This window comes from Danio rerio, chromosome 7 (genome assembly GCF_052040795.2).
Source record: "Danio rerio strain M-AB ecotype USA chromosome 7, GRCz13ab, whole genome shotgun sequence".
Taxonomy (NCBI): Eukaryota; Metazoa; Chordata; class Actinopteri; order Cypriniformes; family Danionidae; genus Danio; species Danio rerio.
The window spans coordinates 33,575,582-33,598,329 of record NC_141027.1 but is presented as its reverse complement, the minus strand read 5'-3'; the positions used below and the strand labels follow the sequence as shown (position 1 = coordinate 33,598,329).

General features: G+C 34.3%; 1 long non-coding RNA gene across 2 annotated transcripts in view; it reads left to right on the top strand.

Moving 5' to 3' along the window:
• LOC141375393 (uncharacterized) overlaps positions 1-22,748 on the top strand; it is a 152,927-nt gene that overhangs the window by 108,184 nt on the left and 21,995 nt on the right. The window lies entirely within an intron of this gene.

The following is a 22,748-nucleotide window of genomic DNA, read 5'->3' as shown; positions in this document are numbered from 1 at the left end:
TTATTTTAAAACGTTATTTTTTGGTATTAATTTGTAAAGCTACTGAATGGAGACACATCTAATTTACAGTTTCTCTGGATTTATTAGTTATCGGTTCGGGTAAAATGTAAATAATTAATTTTATTCTGATAACAAGATCTGATAACATTTCTTTCAAACTTTGTCATTTAGAGCATTTTTTAGCGAATAACACTTTTTAAGAAAAACAAATGTATTTTTGTGAATGAAAATCAGAGCTATTTCACAAAATATTGATCTGAACAATTTTAATTTACCTTTTTATTTTAAATTGGGAAGAAATGTTATCAATAGTTTACAGAATAAAACACAAAAATATTTCTTACTCTTACATTAACCAAAAATCTATACAAACTGTTTATGTGTAAAGTGTTAATATAAACATAAAATAGAGTAGCTTAAGCATAGCGCTTGTAGTAACTGTGGGATGTAACTCAAAATGCGTTAGCGTTAGTGATCGGAATAATGCATGCCATATAAATATAGTGATTTCGTGTGTTTATTCAATTATTCATTAATTTCTTTTCAGCTTAGTCCCATTATTCAGGGGTCGTCACAGCGGAATGAACCGCCAACTTATTCAGCATATGTTCTACATGGCAGATACCCTTACATGCTTGCATTTACACACATAGACCTTGGCCAATTTTAGCTTATTCAATTTACCTATAGCGTGTCTTTGTGTCTTTGGACTGTGGGGGAAACCGGAGCACATGGAGGAAACCCATGCGAACGCTATGAGAACATGCAAACACCACACAGAAATGCCAACTGACCCAGTGAGGTAATCATGCTACTCACTGCACCACTGTGATACCCTTGTTGCATTTATCTTCCAGCGTTTTCTCTCTGTTAAAATACAATCATCTAATTGCGAGAGCTCACCAGTGTCTAAAGTTCCTCTATCCTGTCTGTACATGCTCATGTACTCACTCACACATATGCAAATACACTGGCTTTCTGGGAGCTTTTGACATATTGAGATGTAGGGCTGTGGGCACTAAGTGTGTGGGTAATGCACTTTCCTGTTGCATTATTTAGTGCGTGGGACCCTAATTGAGTTTTAATGTCAGCGACTGCTCTCCTGCGAGTGTTTGAGTCCACAGTGAAAGTTAAGATGCCGATGGATGATAGCTGGCTACTCAAAGGTCAGGCCTGACAGCGGGTAACCCACTGTGAACCACCCTGATAAACACTGAACCCACATGCTCTCACGCAACCTCCAAAATACACACTACTGCACAGACACCCAGCCAAAGCGCAGACTTTACAGTATGTTTAGAAAAGCATTTCAATTCTGTGAACTGTGATAAAATAATTAAATTAATAAATCCATTGCTCTTAATACAGTGTATGTATACTGTAGAAAAGCTCGCTTCCACACGATTGATTTGTGTTGATGCAGCATAAAAAGAATTAAGTTAACTTACTAAGTTTTACAAATTTTAGTTGATTGAACATAAAACAATTAAGTTGACCCTTCAAAAAAAAAAACTCAAGAGTTGTGTTGTTTCAGCTCATTTCAGTAATTTGAACCAACATTAAATATTATTTCTTTTGAGTGCTATAGATATATGTATTGCGTTTAGAGGTGTGAATCTACACTGGTCTCACGGTTTGGTTCATTTACGATTATCATGTCGTCAATTCAGTTCAATTCGATATCTCAGTGCACTGACGATGTTTTACATGCAACATTTTTTATATTACTTCACCGCAAAATAATCCTTTATATTATAAAAGTATAATTTACCAATATATTTATGGTTATATGTTATTTGTAATACAATTTTGTCTTTTAATTCAGTCAGATATATGAAAAAACTTTAATGATACTTGCCCTTTTTTAATTTATTTAACAAACAGTACAGTTTTTAGTTTTGTCATGCACTCTGGGAGAGATGATTCTCGTGGTGTCTGAAATAAAGGAGTGCAAAAACTTTATTCTCCGTGCATTTACCATGGTTGAATGAATGAATACTTGAAACTCATAGACTGCTAATCTTTTTGAAGGCAATGTGGAAACAATATATATATATATATATATATATATATATATATATATATATATATATATATATATATATATATATATATATATATATATATATATATATATATATATATATATATATAATATATATATATATATAATATATATATATATATAATTTTATTTTTTATTTTTTTCATTTATGAATAGAAATGTTTTTTATATATATATATATATATATATATATATATATATATATATATATATATATATATATATATATATATATATAGACTGTTTTCTGATTCAAAAAATAATAATAAAAAAAAACTACTACTCATCTCATGCACATGGACCTGCTTGGGGAACACTGAAATACATCACATCTTGTCGGCCGGTCGCATAAGGTCTAGTCGCAGGAGTTCAAATATTTGAACATATGCGCAGCTCAGATCAGATCAGAGAATTTTCCGAATATGGAGATGATCGGAACTCCAAGCAGCTCCCAGACTACTCTCTATTGGAAATGAATGATTTCTGGTCTGTCGGTTGTCATTTGTCGTGTGCAGTGGAAAGGCGGCTTTATACCCCTATTGGTCACATGCTCAAAAGTAAAGGCTGCTATGGGCTCTAACGATTTGGTGCTGTTCACCGATGAGTGACACCCCTAATTAAATTCATGGTCACGTAATACATTTTCTACGTCTATTTTGAATTAGAATATTACTAATTATACTAATTAAATTTATTCAAAAATGAATAACTATTTTGTTAATTTTTTGTCTATTAGTTTTATATATCTCCATTTTTTATTATTATTATTATTTTTTTATTTAGTGTCAAGTTAAACCAAAATAAAATGAAAATTATATCTTTATCAACTAACTGAAGGAAATCTGGATATGCTGTAATTTCAGTTTATGTTTCTTTTACGAGATTTCAGGTTGCAACGATGATCTTAGTTTTGCGATTTTAATTTTAGTTAACTGCAGTAATCCTATTGTGTGCAAAATTTTATTCTGAACTCGTGTCAGTTTTTCCTGAGCCAAATCCAGTCCCCTCATGTTGCACAAACCATCCCATAATACTCACTCGCCCACATCTTAGATAAAGCGGAGAAATAATTCATTTTTTAAAATCCAAGCGCTAGCTAATTAACATTGTGAATTCAAGCAGAAAGGTGATGTTTCGCCAGCGAGTTTAATTGTATTGCGCACACTGTAATTTAATGGCTTCAAATGAAACGTGCTTTAACTCCAATAATTGCCAGAATTTGTCTGCTACTCAAAGACACGTGCTCATGTATTTAGTTCTGAGGAAACAAGTTGAGCTTTACCTGAGTTCATTTAATCACTTAATAAGCTTGAATAGCTTCTGCTCCCAAGGCTAATTATGCTGCATAGAAGGCAATTATCTTATGTGGTGATTGCTTACTGTTCAAATTGTCAAAATGTCTGCATTTGTCCAATTCAACAGAGCTAAATTGTGTCACACCTCAAGGGTCAGACTAGTTATCTTGGACACTTGGCCTCTGCTGGTGGAAAACATCACCATTTTCCATTGAGGACCAAAAGCAGCAATGGATTCAATACACTCTTAAAAATACAGGCTGTATATCTAAAATTATTTATTAGGGTAACCTTATTAGAGTTTGGAATATTAAATATAAGATTCTTTAAATATTCTGTACACAAAAAGCATTAGTTTTTTAAAAACAATGTTCTTTTGATAGATTATACAGAACCCAAAATGTTCTTCTGGCATTACTGCTAAAGCTCTTTTTTGGGGGGTGGGGAAATTATTTTTGAGAGTTTAGCATAATTTTTGAAGACCCGAAGCAAAGAAAATGTTAAGGTTATGAAAGATTAGCTGTGTATTACTGTTTCCTTTATGTTTTATAGTCTAAAGATGGTTCACGCTGTAAAAAAGAAAGGTGACTTGACTCGACTTGTGGTCTACTGTATATAATGGCATCAAGGTAAATGAAAACATCTATTGATTGAGATTAATTAAAGCCAATTTGACTGTTCTAAGACATGTCTACAGTGTGAGAGTTTTATTGAGTAAGCACATTAGGTGAAAGCTGCATTCATGGAGTTCAATTGACTGTATACAACCTACAGTCTTGTGACCTTGTTCTGAAGATTGTGTTCAATGGTTTGAAAAGGGAAACTTAATGAGCCAAATGAGTTTTACCTACAGTCACATGCACACTTAAGCAACCACACACTAACATGTCTAAATGGAGATCAGTGTGGTAGAAATGCAGCTAAAGATGCTTGTCATGTGGTCAGTAAAGCAGAGAACGAGAGAGAGAGAGAGATTTTTTTTAAATAATAATAATAATAATAATAATAATTTGTCCCTAACATGAATATGAGCTACTGATTTTTGGACTGTCATTGTAAATATTTTGTTAGATAAGCTTTAGATTTGGCTTTAGTACTGACTAATCTAATGTATATGCACATATATAATATTGTAAAGCTTTTTATAGAACATATTAATTTAAACAAGAGATTTGTAAGGGGTGTACTCGTATATGCTGAGCACTGTAATATAGTAAAACGAAATATCCAAACATCAGCCATATTTTACCCATCTACAATATAATGTGATATGCACACATCTCTGTACTGTATGCATTTAAACAAATTATTATAGGTAACTACGTAGCTACACTCGTACAGTATATTGTTTGAGGAGTGAATGTGCTTCCCTTTGTGAAAACCATTTTTTAATTGTTATACTTTCGGACGCCTTCATTTTTAGGAGTGGAAGGTACAGTAACATACTTAGATTTTCCTCTGTCCGCATTTATCAAAATTATTTAATAAGAAATATAAGTAACTCTTTCCTTCATTGAAGGCGTTGATGCTTTCTGCAATCTTGTATTGACAAAATCAAAAAGAAAGCAACAAAAAAATTGAGATGTTTAGACTACTGACCTTGCTTTCATTCTTTGTCGGCCTGCCTCTCATTTGCCCACATGTTTGTGAGTGTCTGTGACTGCGGTTGGTCCATGGGTCATGTGATCTCTTTCTCTTAGACAGAGTGTGTGGTCTACTGAACTGCCAGCTCAAAACCAGTGATGTGAATAACTGCATTCTGACAGGGACTTTACCAGGGCCTGCTGGAGAACTTAAACATTTCTTAAAAACTTGTGAAACAAACCTTCATGCTATTTCTGAAGACTAGAGTCGGAAAACGATCACTCACAATTGTAAATTAAAAATGTTCAGAATGAGTCCCACAGGGATGCTTAAATGATCTCATTGAGGTTTTTTTTCCCTCAATACTGTTTCTCCTCTGATTCGTGGTGTCCAGAGAGGAATCCGGTTTGTTCCTCACACTTCAGCAGGTCTGAAATCAGCCTGACCTTGCAGTTGCGCCAGGACAACGAATGTCATGATGCAGTGCTGGAGCGCACATTGACGAACACGCTCCAATAGAAAACACATGTCGAATATTTAAACTTTGGCAGTACAGCGAGGTTGTTGTGGTTTCCACTGAAAGATGTGATATCCACCTGCTTTAGAAATCACTGTGTGTTTTGGGACACATCTGTATGATATTTTAACACGCTTTTTAAATGTGTCTTCTGAGGGAAAACAGGCCTGAATACGCTGCTGTTTCTCGTCAAATAAACTGCAGCTCAGGCGGACGGGGTTTATTTTCCCTGTGGTATTAGGGGTGAGCTTCTCAATCCCGAGGTAAATTTTGCTTGCCGACAAGGAAAAATAATGTATAAATATTTTCAAGGAAGCTGGCCTCTGGTTGAAAAAAACTACTGGCTCTCTTTTCCCCCCACACATGAAGTACAGGCCGAACGGACCGGCACGATTGTTTATTTTTCCCATGCCTACCACAAATTCTGACATTTCCCCTCTCTGAAAGGACCCATGTGTTCCTAGGCCAAGAAACAGAGCGAGAGGAGGAAGAAAACAGAGGGGAGGCAGAGAGGTTGGGCAGGAAAATATCAACAAGTCGTCATTTACATCAGAAGAAAAACAAATAAACCGTGAAGAAAAGAGCTGCTAAGGAGTTTGGGCTTTTTTATGAAAAGAATCCATCTCATGTGGTTTAGGCAGCCTGCCAGCGAAATCTAATATGGATTTATATACAAAGAAAGTGCCTAGTTTAACATAATGAATATTCAATCATGCATGTACCCTATAAAACAATTTCACAGGAGTAACTGAAAGCCGACTTTGTTTATAACAAGATGGTTGGGTGGAGGGGGGATAAAGAGCTAAACTGTTGACCCATCGGGCCTGAAAATCTCACGCTGGATTAAGTGTTTATACTGTTGGCATACTCTTGGATAGAGGAGGCTGAATTTCAGCCCTGGATCAGTGAGTTTCCTCCCACAACGCAGCCTGTCCTGCAGGCCCAGTGTAAGGTCTTTCACATCCAGAACCCTGACACTCTTCATACCTGTATTACAGTGTGTCCATTAGACAGATTTTATTAAATGTACTGTAGGAGCTGGCGTACAACTGATTAAAAAAATGCTGTAAAACTGACATATACAGTTGAAAAATTATTAGCCCTTCTGTGAATTTTCTTTTCCTTTTCAAATATTTCTCAAATGATGTGCAACAGAGCAAGGATTTTTCTCACAGTATTTCCTAATTTTTTTTGTCTTCTGGAGAAAGTTTCATTTGTTTTATTTAAGCTAGAATAAAAGCAGCTTTTTAAAACTATTTTAAAGTCAATATTAGTATTATTATCCACCTTACGTAATATTTTTTCTCTCGATTGTCTACAGCAGGGGTTTCCAAACTTTTCAGCCTGCGACCCCCAAAATAACAATGCCAGTGACTCGCAACCCCCACATTTCTTGGAAGTGGATATATATATACACAAATGTTGCGCGCTCAACAATAGGCCTATATAAAAACGAGCATATTGTCATCACAAAAATGTGCAACAGTCTAACAATCATATAAATTTATAGTTATTTATTAATTTGTTTATTTAATATTGACCTCAAATATAGAGACTGGTGGACACAATGTTTTCAGCACAGGTCTATTCTTGGTTTAATTTTGGAGACCGCTACTCTGAGATCATTTTCAATGTTCAGTTGTGGCCTGTATTTACTTAGTAATGTTTTTAATTGGTGTCAGAAAGTTTAACCTGGTGCTATAAAATCAATCTGCTGCAGTTGACACTATTGCTGTGTTGTTAATCTAACGTAAACACATCAATCCTATGAAAAAAAAATTTAAATGGTGATGGCTTTTCATTTGCATGATGTTGTTTTTTTTTTAAATGACTATTAACTTCTACTTTTATCTTCTGTCATTATGGATAAGATATAGTAATTCTAGTAGTTTAATAAAATTTATTTGACTTTTGGAAATCATCAAGGGACCACGGTCATTGTCCTGGGACCACTCAGGGGGTCCCAACCCCCACTTTGGGACTGGTCTACAAAACAAACCATCATTGTACAATGATTTGCCTAAATAGCTTAACTTGTCTAATTAACCTAGTTAAGCCTTTAAATTACACTTTAAGCTGAATACTGGTATAATATATCTAGTAAAATGTATGTACCGTCATCATGATAAAGAAATCAGTAATTAGAAATGAGCTATTAGCTATTATTATATTATTAGCTAGTATGATTAGAAATGTGTTGAAAAAATCTTTGTTGTTTGTTTTTTGGTCAAAGTATTTGTTGTTTTGGTGTGAATATAAATAAATATACATTTTCATTGTTTCTGAACAATTGGGAGTTATGTTTAAAGGAATATAATTATATTTTCATATATAAATGTTTTTAATAAGTAAAAAGTAACATATGCGGTAACAACATGGTTAAGACATGATAACACTAAATTTCTACATACTGATTTATTAACATTTCAAGTTGCATAAATTAATGTATTATGGATTATTATGAATTATTTATGATAGTACATGTATAAGTTAACATTAACCTAGATTATTTACCACTGTAAAAAAAAAAAAAAAAAGCTTAGTTAAGAGTTTGTCCAAAGATAAGTCTTTATATTCTGATGAAATGTGATTGTATTCAGAATGTTGCTTACTTCTATGCAATGTTTATTTAGCTTTATATATACAGATCCTTTGTGGTTTAATTTTAAAAAAGAGAGTCTCCATAAGCTGCAGCCACCTTTAAGGAAGTATTGGCATCTTTTTTAATGTATATTTTTAGGTTTTGTATATTTCTGTTTGTTTTCTGTTGCCAGTGGACCTAGTGTCTGGAGATAAAGTAAAACAAAAAAAGTCATATAAAATAAGATTTCATGGCAAGTAAATGCTCATTTTAATTTTGTAAATAAAAAAAACAAGTTTTAAGGTTCAAGATTCTGGGTGACCTTCATAAATTGGCTTAGTGAAGCCTAACAGCTTCATTCACTGCAAATCTGTCCTCCACAATAACATGCGCCACTAATCAAATATTAATTTAATAACTCTTTAATATTCTCCATGGAGAAGGAAACATTTCAGCCTGCTGCATAGAGGTCTGATTTATTGAATACCACAGTGACTAATCATCAAGAATGACAATCGTCTCACATGTTTTCTGTTCAGTTGTGGTCACGTAATGATTCTTCCATCACTGAGGAGACTGTTATACATTTTTAACATGTCATCTCGTTTGACTGTGCACTTTTGCTATATTAACCTCTCACGTTCATTTTTTCTTTCAGCTGTCATGCTAGGCAGCTCTTAGATATGCTCTATGCTTAAACAGTCTTCCGATTTATGTTTTTCATGTAATTTAGCCTTTCCTGTGAGTGTCCCACAGTGCTTTGCTTCTCTGTGAGGTCTGCGTCTGGTTTCTGCGTCGCTCTCTCTGTTGCTCTGACAGTAGCATTGCTAGCTAATTGCTATACTTGGTGGTTTGCCCTATTATGGTTAGCCTCTAAAACCCCAAAGTTTTCATGCTTTTCCCCATTTCTTTTTTTTTTTCTTTTTACAAGCCACTTAAAGCAAACTCTTTCAGAGGTGGTCAAAATAAGACATGTGGTTTGCCTGGCTAGATAAATGACTATGGAAAGAAAGTGAGGCCTGGCTGATATTACCTCAAGGATATTCAATATCCAGCAATCAACACTGAGGACGGCACACAACGGCCCCTGGTCAACACATGCCAGCTAATGGAGCAGCCAGCATTGGCTCACTCAGCGAGAAAATAAACAGAGGGAACCAGAAGTTATAAATGGAAAATTATCTGCTTTTGGTGGTTTCCTGCCCGCTAAATAGTCACAGCTGCCTGTGATTGGGGTGAAGATAAACAGCGGAGTCAGAACAGGCAGGCAGTCAGTCAGATTTCTGCAGCTCAGAGATTAAAAACAGGACTGGGGTTTGACCAAAATTTATTAATGTGGGTTATAATGCTGCCGAGGTAATATACTCTATAAATACACAGTCATACAACCTCTGGCTCTAATTAACATAACTAATTAATAACTACAATATATATATTATATTATATTATATTATATTATATTATATTATATTATATTATATTATATTATATTATATTATATTATATTATATTATATTATATTATATTATAAATATATTATGTTTTTATATTATATTATTTATATTATATTATATGAAATTATTTTAAATGATATGAAATTAATTTATACTATATTATATTATATTATAATATATTATATTATATTATATTATATTATATTATATTATATTATATTATATTATATTATATTTTATTACTTATATTATATTATATTATATTATATTATATTATATTTTATTACTTATATTATATTATATTATATTATATTATATTATATTATATTATATTATATTATATTATATACATGCCTATATATTGCATTTAAAATAGATTACCCTCGTAAACCCTTTTTAGTACAATTTAGTAAAATATTTACTTTTACATTATCACATTTTCAATATAATTTTGTTCGAGCTGCTTGAGTTTTATCCAAGCGATGGCCTTAATGCATACCTTGGGAATCGTACCCTTGACCCTGCTTGTTTGCTTTAATGTTTAGCTACAGGAACCACACCATAATATGGGACCTCAACGTTCAAGGGTGCATAAGGATGGCTTCAAATAAGACAAGGCAAGCATTATAATAAGCTAAAATCATTATTTTGCTTTTTTTAAGTCACCAGCTCAGCATCTTAATTGATTGCCCTACAGTTGAACTCCCCCACAGTAAACACACACATGCTTATCTTTGTAAATCAACTGACAATTTACAAATATACAATAAACAAATTCCTATTCCATTTTATCAAATGTAGTATAATGTTGTGTAGTACAAAATAGTGTAGCGTAGTGTAGTTTTTTAGAAATGGAAACTCATTGAAATGACAGAAAAAACATTGTGGAAAAAAAAGATTTACAAGCTAGAAACAGTGAAAATATTGTATATCTGAAATGTTGTTAGACTTTGTTCTGATAGTCCCCTTTGGACTGTAAGTTACTTTGCAACTGAATGTCATGCAAGTAACTGTCTGTTGTAGACCATCAAAATAGTAATACTGAAAAATTCTAATGACTGCTAGTTGATATAACTAGTGAAGATTCACAAACTAATTTCGAGAGGACCACATGATACGATTGACTGCAGCTGGTCACCCATTTACAATCATTGGTTGGCCAATCAGATTAATCCAACCTCACTATTAGTAACCTATCTAGAACTACTCCCTTACCTTCGTTTTCTGAAGAAAGCCCCCTTCCACCCTCTTCTCCTCCTTTCCTCCTTTACCACAGGGAGCTCTCGAGAACCACCTGATCTTGTACTCCCCTTACATGCTCTATCGACCATTCGGGAGCCCTGGGCTCTACTTTCTCCGAGCTCAGGGTTCTCTCCCGGGCCAGCATGCCAAACCTGCTAACATTTTTCAAACAATATCTAAGTGTGAACTCTTGAAATATACTTATGATAAACAGAATGACAAAAGGGGACCCTCAAATTATTACCCTTAATTTAATCCAGTAAATCACAAAATAAGCAAGAAATATTATGAATGGTTTGAATTTTGTTGTGGACAAAGGGATTGAAAAGGTTGATGATTACTGTTTGTCAGTGAATCATCAACACTGCAGTCATTTTTGTAACCAATGTCACACAGACACACACACAGAGCCGCTCTGTTTCTGGTGTCTGGTGTCCGCAGCTGTGACCGTCTTTCTGACAGTGCCTGAGAGTGAATCATTGCACCCATCACTCATGGGACGTGTTCTATTTAACAGGTGAAAGCAGGCCCTGAATGAGGAGACAGGAAACAAGTCAGGCCAACAAAAGCTTCAAAACCTGCTTGTGTACTTGGAAAACATCATGCCGGCTGTACAAACACATGCTGTGTAATTAGGAGAAACAGAATGAGGAAAGGGAAGAGACCGGGATATATTTTCTATCACTGCTGAGTCGAAGGCTTTGAGATGAGTATAGTGAGCTAAGGGCTAAACAAACACCACCAAACCCAATCTATTATGGACACAATCCAACGTACAGTCTGCTGGAATGCTAATGACCTGATCGCTAACAAGAAACAGGGTCACTTAAACTCCAATTAATTGATCAAATGCCAATCCTGTTGATTTAAAGTTACAATCAGAACACCCAGTTCTTTCTGAAAAGCTGAAACAATGGCTGAAATCAGTATGATTCATTTCAGATTGGTCAGGTCTACATTTTGGTTTAGTATGTAGATTGACTTACATTTGTGGCTCTGTAAATGTGTTATGATCACCAGCGATCTAGTAGCTGCAGATTGCTGATAAACACACTGAACGCTGGAGAACTACCTGTACTCTGACACCTGTTCTGGTTTACTTTTGATTGCAAACACACAGCTGAAGCTATTCAGAATGAATCAAACGGGCTATAAAGACAGCACACACACACACACACACATTATTGCTGAGTCTTGTTGAACTGATTACGCTTAAACATTATGACGCATATGCCTTGTCTTGCCTTGCCTTGCCTGGCTGTGTTTGACCCTAGCTTTGTTTTGTTTGTTTATTTGTGTTGTCTGCCTCCAGCCTTTTGATCATCTGCCTGTTGCATGACCACGACCCTGGAATGCATGTATACATCTGTTTGCCCCTGTGTTGACCGTTGCTTGCCAGACCATCTCTGTTTAATAAACCTGCATTTGGATATGCACTTCCTTTGTCAGTGTCCACCTTATGTTACAATGCACAGTACATGTCTATTGTATTATTAGAATGTTTTTTATTTGTTGATTTTTTTATTTTTATTATGTAAAGCCTAACCAGAGACGAGGGCTGCAAATTAGCTTTATGCTATATGCCCTATGTACTAACATTAATTGTCTTTGTATAACAGTGTTTGGTGTATTGTCCCTTTTAATTAAACAAACAAATAAAATAAATAAAACATACTCGTTGTTAGCATTTAATAACCCATTTCTGGCTAAAATGTTTTTCAAATAATTCCTAAAAATAGTGTAAGGCTTAAAATTACCCTGTAAAAAATACAGCTTGAAAAAAAGTTGAAATTACTTTTTTTTTTTTTGTTAGTTTGGCAAAAATCTTCTTAGTTTGGCAAAAAATCTTATACAGACAAAAATGTCTGTATAACTACATTTAACATATTTACATAACCTAAATCAAAATTTTCTTCATTAAGTTAAAAAGCTTAGTTTTGTTAGCAAAATTTTGCAACCCAAAATATCTTCTGCCAACGTGTTACTTTGAGTTAATCTCAGACATCCACACTTGAAAAAATAAAGGTTTCAGTATTTCTAATCCTAACAACAACAACAAAAATAATAATAACACCAATAATAACATTATTCTTTATATTATTAACAACAACAACAACAAAATTATTCATTTGTAAATTGTCTTTTTTCTGCACAGCTGCAGAAAGACTTTTAATTTGAATTTTCATCTCACATTTACCTAGTTCGCTCTACGAGAAAAAAAAAAAACTCTTAGCGAATGTGGACGGTTCATTTGTATTGAACTGTTATGTATATTTATGGACGTTTTTTCCGAACAAAATTCTAATGAAAATTCATTTCAAAATTTTTTAGTTTTGTCCATTAGAATTCAAGAAGAGATTTTAATAAATAAATAAATATGTTCCTTGCTTCACATATTTTATTCATCAAATTAAAACTTCCTTCCCATGTTATGTTAATGTATTTTTAGGCAAATACAGTGCTTTTAAATATATTTAGAACTTTTTTTCATAAATATTCAAAAATGTCCAAGAAATGTGGCTGTAAAAACTGTATTTATGTAAATATATTTTCTTAAAATTTATGTTTAGCAAACATTTTTTGGGGCTGTTATTTGTGTATTTTGAAATATATGTTGCTGTTTTTACCTTAGGGGTAATAGATGAGGCATAGGCCTGTTATTAGCAGCTTCATTACAGTTGTTGTTTTTGAAATTTCATCTAGCACATCATTTGTCGGTCGTCTCCCAATTCACTTGCTAAACCCCTCAAAAACACGAGAAATGAAACACCCAGCTGGCAGACACAGAAGAGCCAATCAGTCATATTTATCACAATGCTTCAGTGGATGTTGAAGTGGCCAAATGTGTGTGTCGTGCACTAACACAAACAGGCAGCGCAGGGAGATAAGAGGGTATTTAGGCAGTAATTAGCAAGCGTGAGAGTGAAATGGCGCGGCGGCCCGGTGTGATATTTGCTGCTGCTGTGTTTAAAGGCAGCCTGAGTAAACAGTACAGGGAAGGTCAATATTATTACAAGGAGGTCTTGGAACAGTGAGACTGTGGAGCTGAGGAGGAACTGACAGCTGTTTCCCTGTTCCCTGATCAAACATGACAGGATGTCGCTTCCTGCATGTCATGAATATGGACTTTGAAGATGAATTGGGATATTTGCCACCTATTAGTATGGGAAAGGGAAATATCAATCTGTCTGTCTATGTATATTACATAATATATAATATGCAGGCTGGCAATAAAAACTTTGAAAACATTATCTTTTTTTAATGTTTTGAAAGTAGTCTCTTTTGCTTCTCAAGGCTAAAAAGACTGTCCGTAAAATAGCAGTTTTTCTTTTTTTGTGATTCATGTTTTATGCATTATGGGACCATTATGGAACTGTAGAGATACATTTCCAAATCAAAAGTCGATGGAGCAACCACAAACAAACAGAAAACACAAAAACGGTTAATTAACAGAGTTTTTACTGTGTATATTTATGTGAAGTACAGTAAAAACAGAAATATTGTGAAATACTGTGTTGGGGAAATAAAACAAACATCAAATAATATATTATAATCTTATTTTTTGTCCAACACTGAATATTATTTAATTTTTGAAAGTTTTTTGTGTGAATGTCTTGTGGGTACTAAAATTGTAAGCTGAATTTCAACATCATTACCAACTTTAATGTCACATGATACATGAAAATGACAATTAGTCAAAACAAGAAGTCTTTTCATTTGTTGATTAGATTGAAATAATTTTTTCTACTAAATATTGATTTCTTAACTGCTCTTAAGCTAAAACAAAAACATTTTGTTGACATTCTTCAGAATTTAAATGTCTGGACAATTTTGCTTTTGAAAGTTTAATAACATTAAAAAAAATATATTATAATACTAGAATTTGTTTCATAATATTATATTTTATTCATTAACAATAAAATAACTACATTTAAAGTCAGAATTATTAGCCCCCCATTGATTTTTATTATTATTATTTGAAATATTTCACAAATGATGTTTTACAGAGCAAGGACATTTTCACAGTATGTCTGATAATGTTTTTTTTCTTTGGAGAAAGTCTTGTTTATTTTATTTTGACTAGAATAAAAGCCGTTTTTAATTTTTTAAGGTCAAAATTAATAGCCTTTTAAAGTAATATTTTGTTTTGATAGTCTACAGAACAAAGCGTTGTTATACAATAACTTGCCTAATTACCCTAACCTGCCTAGTTTACCTAATTAACCTAGTTAAGCCTTTAAATGTCACTTTAAGCTGTATAGAAGTGTCTTGAAAATATCTAGTCAAATATTATTTACAGACAGCATGGCAAAGATAAAATAAATCAGTTATTAGAAATGAGTTATTAAAAATATTATAGAAATGTGTTGAAAAAAATCTTCTCTCCATTAAACAGAAATTGGGGATAAAATAAACAGGGGCGCTAATAATTCGGGGGGCTTAAAAATTCTGACTTCAACTGTACATAAATGCAACAATTTTATGTTTAGTTGGTGACTGTTTAAAACAGGAGAACAAACATTGTCCTGTGCTGCCCCCTGCTGATACCATTTTGAATTACAAACCTCAGAAATCAGATTGGTCCTGGATCCACAAATAATTGCCCTCATTTATCAGAGGTTGCAATCAAGAATTTCCACCATTTTAATTCGGATCGGTTTGTTTCTTTTAAATGGCATCCAGCTGTGATCAGTTTCAAAGCTTTTTGTGCAAAAACAAACAAGCGTATCTCAAGCTCTCATTTCACAGTTGAAAGTGTGAGTGTGAGAAGAGCAGTTAAATCTCCTCCAACAAGGCCTTCTTAACGGGGCACTAAAGTATACTGTCAGATGTGTGTGGATGTGTGCTTTTGTCAGCCTGTGTGTTTGCCTTTCACAATTTGCTTTGACATTTGTCATCTTCTGCCAACAAAACAGAGAATGCTGAGCAAACAGCATCAGTCAGAGTGTGTGCACAGTAAACCATGTGACAAAAAAGAGAGGATGGGGGAGGAAGTGAGACACATGCAGAAAAACACACAGAGGAGAGCGCCAGATTCACACATTAATCAAAAACAAGTTGGTCTTTTAAACTATGAATGGATCTTAAAACTGGGTACTCAAAGAGTTAAGCTCTATAATTCAAAGATGTGCTGTATAAAGTCGTATAAACAGCTTACAAATTTGTAATTGTTTCTGTAAATCTATATTTTGTCATGCAAAAAAAAATTATAGCTTTTAAAATCCTTATAAATGCATTTTCAACCATCAAAAAATGTAAACAAAACTTTTTTTTTGTTTTACTTCAACTAAATGATAGAAAAAAATGGCCAGTGGCCAGTGACACCTACAGGTTTCATTGAGAAAAGCCACTGAACAAATCACTGAAAGAGTCGCTAATAGATCAAAGGTTAACTGTCAAAATAACCATCAGTTGTGCAATGTGCAACAAAAACATGTAAAATACATGTAGTGGTATAGAAGTTCTAAGCATGCATCTCGTATCTCGACTATAGACTGTATGACGTATTTGTGGGCACATCTTCTCTGGTAAACAAATCCAAATTTGCCAATGCGTCATTATGCGACACATGTACTGTACATGTAATACATGGAAGCAAATTTTACATTTCTGGGATGATTAAACCTTATAAATATATTAAATTGGCTACATAAATCATATTGCTTACAGTATTAAGTTCTAGAACTTTTTTTGTTTTACTTTAATTTAATTAAGGAAAACAAATATAGCTCGTTGGTGGCCAGTGACACCTACAGGTTCAATTAGGTAAAGCCACTGAAGGAATTATTGAATGAGTCGCTAATGAATCAAATGTTAACTGTCAAAATAACCATCAACTTTGTAGTGTAGCTGTAGAAAGGGTACTGATAAATCATATTTTAAAGTAGCATTACTTGCCTAAAAATGTAGTGCAAGGAGTAAAAGCATCTGTTGTAATTTTTACTCAAAATATGAGTATTACGTTGTTAAAAGCTGATGTGTTTACATGTAATTTGTGTGTAAACGTAACATTCTGTAGTGCATCTAGTTATTGCCCAGCAGGCACACAATGTCGTATGACTTAATATTAGGTTAGATTTAGGTTTTGATGTCAGGTGACCAAAATTAAATGTCTAGTTGGTGTCTAAGGACAACTTTATTTTGATGTCTAATGACAACATCGTTGTTAGAAAGGTTGTTAGAAAGTGACTAAAATTCAACGTAAAGCCAACATCTTAAACCAATGTCATATTGATGCCAAATACTGACATTTTGTTTGTCAGGTATGGCAATCAAAATCCAACATCTGATAGACGTCATAGTGGTATCGTCCCCACAAGCTGTAACATACAGTAAACATCCGTCATCTTCTCATCAGTGACATGCATCTAAACAGTCTCTGGGTCAATGTGTGTAAAAGATTTTGGATCTTATCGGACACTTTTAATGCTTCCATACTGTTTGCTGCAATTATAAATCACCCATTTCTTGAGGTAGTTCATATGATGCGATTTATCTTCTATGTGCGATTTGATTGGACAGGAATCACAGGACTGATTTTTCTAATCCCCATAGACAAGAAAATAAAGTAGTGACTGCAGGTTGAAGGAAAGTAGTGGAGTAGGTAAATGTACAGATACAGCATTAAAAATGTACTCAAGGGAAAGTAAATGTACACATTTTTAAAAGTACTTAGTAAATTACAATTCCTACTCAATTACAGTTATTTCAATATTTGTAATTTGTTACTTTACACCACTGGTAATGTGTGTAAAACAAAAACATGTTTAATAGGCCTACATGCCATGGTATAGCATACAGGTACACAAGGCATGCACTGTGGTTGTAACACGGTAAGTGACAGACAACTGAGGTGAGGATCCACATGCAGGTTTATTCGAATGGTCAGGCAAGCAATGGTCAACACAGGTGCAAACAGATGTTTAAAGGCATTCCAGAATCGTAGTCAAAAGTATCAGGCGAGAGGTTGAAAGGCAGACGGCAGACAGGGACAAAAAGGCAAACAAGGCTATGGTCAAAACACGGGAAAACAAGACAAGAATAACGTGTTGTAATGTCACTTCAGTTAACAAGTCTCGGCCATAGGAATGAGTGAGTGTGCTGTTTAAATAATTTGTGTAATCAGTCTTTGACATCAGGTGGTGTGAGTGTAATCAGTCAGAATAAGGAAGCATGTAGTAAACTCTGGCTAATGCAGCAGTTAGCCTATAGTGGCCCAAAGAAGATATGGAAAATGTGGCACAGTTATCTTAAAACATATGTGGGCCACTTTTGGCGAATATTCGGCACAGTAATTAAGCTACAGTAATGTGGATTTATGCCTATAGTGGCCCAGAGAAGATATGGCAAATGGGGCCCAGTTATCTTAAAACAAATGTGGACCACATAGACTAAAGTCAGCATCATGGAAAAAAGTGTTTGCTTTAGTTGGGCTCGTAGCCCTGGACCTCCTAATATAAATTTTCTTTTGGGCTGCTGTAAAACTGTAAAGAACTTTGTTTGAAAAGTTTGTTCATTACAGCAAACAAAATGAAGTTTTGTACAACTTGTAATAAAATAATATATTTCACTGATGTTTACCAATGTTTAATCCATTATTCAGATTTTATCCAGAATAAAAGCAAGCTGTGGCCCAGAATAGGGTCAGTTCTTGTTTATTTGGTTGAAAACTGGCTAATATGTGGTATTGCTTTGGCTTATTTCTGGCCCAGATCTGACAAACTGGAGCAGATCGCCCCAGAGCCTTCATTTCATTCAGTATGTGGTCCAGATGTAACTGTCTGGTGTGGCCTGGACCTGGGCCAGAATGAAAGCAAAGTCAGTTCAGTTCTGGTTCATTTGGTTGAATTCTGGAGTTGGCCGGATTTGAGCCACATCAATTTTGCTAGCTGGGAAGAGACCAAGGGGAGGACTCAGTGAAATGATAGAGTGATACAAAAACTGATTAAAAACAAATAATCAAAAGTAGAGAAAACTTAAAAAGTCACCTTCCAAAGATTTGTGAGTTTCTCTTAACTGAGATCAAGAGGCAACCTCCCGCGCTCCCTAGTGAAGCAAATACAGAAGTAACTAAAATTGCAATTTATCTAAATTTCTGTTGAGCCCACTGTTAAAATGGCCAACTTTACAGCAGGAAAAAAGGTGTTTACAGCCTGGCACAAAGAACAATTTTGGCTTATATAGCTAATATTACCCTTCATGATAACTGTGAAGGGGGTGATTTTTTAATAACATCCGTTTCGTTTATATCAGGTTACATTAAGTATGCATAATTAAGGGCGTGGCCTCTTGAGTGACAGCTAGTTCTTGTTGGTCACCGTCAATAATCATGTGGTCCGAACACATGAGTTCGGACCACATGACGAGTCGCAGGTAATAAAAAACAGAGGTGGGTAGAACATCCAAAATCTATACTCAAGGTAATGTACAAGTACTTGCGAAATTTAAATATATCTGTGTTTTTGAAACTAATGAAGAGAGCAGAAGTCAATGATTCATTTAAATTATTCAGCCTGACATGTTTACTGTTACAAAATATTGTAAATGTTTCTCAAAATAAAATATATTGTGTTGAAAGGGGAAAATAGTTTTTGTTTTTTACCCAGACATTTAAAAAGAATATATTTTAGAGCAGTAATCACAATATAATAATACAGTGATATTTTTATCCAAGGATATCATACCATCAGAATCTTCTACCGGTATTTATTTATATATATATATATATATATATATATATATATATATATATATATATATATATATATATATATATATATATACAGTACATACACACACATAGTTGAAGTCAGAACCATTAGCCCCCCTGAATTACTAGTCCCCTGTTTACTTTTTTCCCCAATTTCCATTTAATGGAGAGAGAAAAAATTTCAATACATTTCTAATAATAACAGTTTTAATAACTCATCTCTATTTTATCTTTGTCATGACAGTAAATAATATTTGACTAGATATTTTTCAAGACACTTCTATACAGCTGACATTTAAATCTATAAAGTGTCATTTAAAGGCTTAACTATGTTAATTAGGTTAACTTGGCAGGTTAGGGTAATTAAGCAAGTTATTGTATAACGATGGTTTGTTCTGTAGACTATCGTATAAATAAATAGCTTAAAGAGACTAATAATTTTGTCCTTAAAATGGTGTTTGAAAAATGTAAAACTGCTTTTATTCTAGCCGAAATAAAACAAATAAGGCTTTTTCTGGAAGAAAAAATATTATCAGACATACTGTGAACATTTCCTTGCTCGGTTAAACATAATTTGGGTAATATAAAAAAAAAAGAAAAGAAATTCAAAGGGGGGCTAATAATTCTGACTTGAACTGTGTATATATATATAATTTTATATAAATATTTTTCAAATATTTCCTTAAAGATGTTTAACAGAACAAGGAGTTTTTCACAGTATCTCCTATTATCTGAAAGTCTACTTTTTTTAAATCAGCTAGAATACAATCCGTTTTTAATTTTTCAAACCGATTTTCAGGGTTAATATTATTAGCCCCCTTAAGCATTATTTGTTTTGATTGTTTACAGAACAAACCATCATTAATGATTTGCCTTAATACACTAACTTGTCGAATTAATCTGGTTAAGCCTTTAAATGTCACTAAAAATGTCTAGTAAAATATTCTTTACTGTCATCACGGCAGTTATTTAAATAGTAGAAATGTGTTGATAAAATCTTATTTAAGTTAATAATAATAATAATAATAATAATAATAACAATATTAAATGTTATGTTTTTAATGGTTAACAGTGTGAATGACTAATATGTGCAGGCCTGCAGGGCTGATCAGTTATTCCATCAAACAGCAGTTTCTATAGTAATCGCATATAGTTACTATTAATAAGGTTCAAATATGGATAATGTTGACACTTACCATGACCTGGTTTTTCAGGTTGGAGCTGTCATTCATGTATATGTTGCAATGTAAGTTCAATGCATGCATCGCATTATAAAACTATTCTTGTTGACATCTTAGAGTAAAAACATGGGCTGAACTTGAGGCCGGGTAATCTGGTTCGATAAACTCATTGCACAGACAGCGTGACCATCTTTCTCGGAACCGCAGTTGGCGACATAGCGGGACACCAGTGTAAACTCACACATTTTCCCAAACTTCAGCCATTATTCCAACATAGTCGTGCACAGCGCGTGCTCTAACCGAAAGCGGGAGCCACGTCTCTATAGCAACCTCACAACCTCTCCAATGCGGCGCTTCGAAATATTTGCAAACAAGTCCTATGAATCATATTTATTATCAGTTGACAGTAGCGGAGGAACGCCGCCAAATGTAGGGTAATAATTTAAGAGTAATATAATGTAAGAGTAATAATTTCTCTCTAATAATTTACTTGAGTAAGAGTAAAAGTACACATATTTAAATGTATTCAAAAAGTACACGTTACACGATAATTTTACTCAAGTAAATGTAACGAAGTAAATGTAACTCGTTCCTACCCACCTCTGGTAATAAAATACTTAGCATTTCTCCCAAAGTAAAGTCTGTCTAAGCAAAATGCTAGCAGGCGTCTGTAGCTTTGCTCACGTTCCATCTCCTTGCCCTTGTTTGGTATCCCCCGGTCGGTGCGATGACACACGAACAAAATGGCGACGGTTGGTCACGTCTACTTGTAGCTTCTTTTGCATTCTTCAGAAACATATGGGTGACGTCACGGATACTACGTCCTTATCTTTTACAGTCTATGTCTTAGAGACATTTTTACAGTGCTGGTTTTAGTAGGTTTTACTAGTAGCTCATAAATAAGTACTAGTATGTAATGAAATATTAGTATGCATCTAATGAAATGTATTATAAAGTATCAATATTAAAATAGGTACAGAGATCTTGTAGCAAATGATGTTATATCAAAATCTATTAAAGTAGTATAAAAAGTATTTATTAATTTTCTTGTCGGCTTAGTCCCTTTATTATTCCGGGATCGCCACAGTGGAATGAACCGCCAACTTATCCAGCAAGTTTTTACGCAGTGGATGCCCTTCCCGCCGCAACCCATCTCTGGAAAACATCCTCACACACATTCACACACACACTCATACACTACAGACTATTTAGCCTACCCAATTCACCTGTACCACATGTCTTTGGACTGTGGGGGAAACCGGAGCACCCGGAGGAAACCCACACGAAGGCAGGGAGAACATGCAAACTCCACACAGAAACGCCAACTGAACCGAGGTTCGACCCAGCAACCTTCTTGCTCTGAGGCGACAGCACTACCTACTGCGCCACTGCCACGCCTATAAAAAGTAATTCATATCTACAGGGGCGGACTTCACCAATAAGAAAGGTAAGCAGCCACTTAGGGCCCAGGGGAATTAGGGGCCTCAGAACAAAGCCAAGAAGCCATTCACTTAGCTCTTTTATACATGTTCTATCATATGTCGTAAAATCTGTCTATAACGGTTTAGATTTTAATGTTATTACTTCTTTTCAAAACCGGGAACCCCCATGAATAATGGAACGTTCCATTTGTTCTGCACATGCTCAAGGTGTGTGTTTCGATCAAAGACACTGCCTGTCAGTGTTGCCAACTTAGTGACTTTTCAGACTCTCCTATTGCAAAATGTTAAAAACGCCTAACAAATGTTTTTAGTTGTTACTGGAGATTTTTAAAGACTCTCTTGTGTCCACAGAAAATGTTTTAGCACCACGAACGTGAGGTATTTCCCTGGTACAGTCAAACCGATCTGCTTCTCCTCTGTTTTTAAGATAATTAAAATGGACCGCTTACTTTTTTCTGGCTGTTGTTCACAATCACAGAGATTTTAGTGACACCAGTCTACCAGCATTTAGAGGTTCAGCAGGTAGAGTGTGCAAGAGTGACAATTTTCAGAACATTTAGGGGGAAAAAAGTAGAAATACGGCAAACAATTAAATGCAGCTTCCTCCACAATCCTGCTGTCTGTCTGAAACAGCTGTCAGATGATGAGCGCTGTGAGCTTGTTAAGAGATTGAGGGC